The 1,564-nt window shown below is 44.5% G+C and overlaps 1 non-coding gene across 1 annotated transcript; it reads right to left on the bottom strand.

The window, feature by feature from the left end:
• Positions 1–295: 295 nt before the first annotated feature.
• Positions 296–377, bottom strand: TRNAL-AAG. Its single transcript has one exon. It is a non-coding gene; the product is annotated as a tRNA-Leu (tRNA).
• Between the last annotated feature and the right edge of the window lie 1,187 nt (positions 378–1,564).

The following is a 1,564-nucleotide window of genomic DNA, read 5'->3' as shown; positions in this document are numbered from 1 at the left end:
TTCTCTGTCTCCCCCTTTTAGACTGTGAGCCCACTGTTGGGTAGGGACTGTCTCTATATGTTGCCAATTTGTACTTCCCAAGCGCTTAGTCCAGTGCTCTGCACATAGTAAGCGCTCAATAAATACGATTGATGATGATGATGATGGTTAGGGTTTGCGGGGAAGCGTCGCTCAGTCCTGGACAGTACCTTCTCAAAATGCAATTTCGGTCCCCATATCTTGGCAGGTAGAGGGTCGGGAGAAAACTAGGAAGAGACTGGGAAAGAGGGGGAAGAAAGAAAAAAAAAAAAGTAACTGGCAGCGGTGGGATTCGAACCCACGCCCCCGAAGAGACTGGAGCCTTAATCCAGCGCCTTAGACCGCTCGGCCACGCTACCGCGCTCGGGAAGGCGGCTCAGAAATTAGTCACTTCAGTACGGGATTCAGGACAAATTGGACAAAGAATCAATCTTATTTATTAGGCGCTTACTGTGTGCAGAGCACTGTACTAAGCGCTTGGGAAGTACAAGTTGGCAACATATAGAGACAGTCCCTACCCAACAATGGGCTCACAGTCTAGAAAGGGGAGACAGAGAATTACATGGTAAAGGGGAGAAACTGGAGGTTTCAGAGAGAGAAGGAAGGAATAATAAGAATAATAATAATAATAATAATAATAATAATAATAATGGCATTTGTTAAGCGCTTACTACGTGCAAAGCACTGTTCTAAACGCTGAGGGGGATACAATGTGATCAAGTTGTCCCACGTAGGGCTCACAGTCTTAATCCCCATTTTTACAGATGGGGTAACTGAGACTCAGAGAAGTTAAGCGACTTGCCCAAGGTCACACAGCAGACTTGTGGTGGAAGCGGAATTGGAACCCACGCCCTCTGCCTCCAAAGCCCGGGCTTTTCCCACTGAGCCACGCTGCTTCTATGTTTGTACCTATTCATTACTCTATTTATTTTATTTGTACATATCTATTCTATTTATTTTATTTTGTTAGTATGTTTGGTTTTGTTCTCTGTTTCCCCCTTTTAGACTGTGAGCCCACTGTTGGGTAGGGACTGTCTCTCTATGTTGCCAATTTGTACTTCCCAAGCGCTTAGTACAGTGCTTTGCACATAGTAAGCGCTCAATAAATACGATTGATGATGATGATGATGCTTCTCTGCCCTGAACCGCGAACGGGGAGGCGATTCTAATAATGGCTGGAGCGAGTCTTGCATACAAAGGCGTGCGCAAGCATTTGCAATCAATCAATCAATCAATCGTATTTCTTGAGCGCTTACTGTGTGCAGAGCACTGTACTAAGCGCTTGGGAAGTACAAGCTGGCAACATAGAGAGACAGTCCCTACCCAACAGTGGGCTCACAGTCTAGAAGGGGGAGACAGAGAACAAAACCAAACATACTAACAAAATAAAATAAATAGAATAGATAGGTACAAGTAAAATAAATAAATAAATAGAGTAATAAATATGTACAAACATATATAATATATACAGGTGCTGTGGGGAAGGGAAGGAGGTAAGATGCGGGGGATGGAGAGGGGGACGAGGGGGAGAGGAAGTCATAGACTT

The sequence above is a fragment of the Tachyglossus aculeatus genome, chromosome X4 (genome assembly GCF_015852505.1).
Source record: "Tachyglossus aculeatus isolate mTacAcu1 chromosome X4, mTacAcu1.pri, whole genome shotgun sequence".
In the NCBI taxonomy this organism is placed as follows: domain Eukaryota; kingdom Metazoa; phylum Chordata; class Mammalia; order Monotremata; family Tachyglossidae; genus Tachyglossus; species Tachyglossus aculeatus.
Note: the sequence above shows the minus strand (reverse complement) of the source record. Positions and strands in the feature narration are given on the sequence as shown.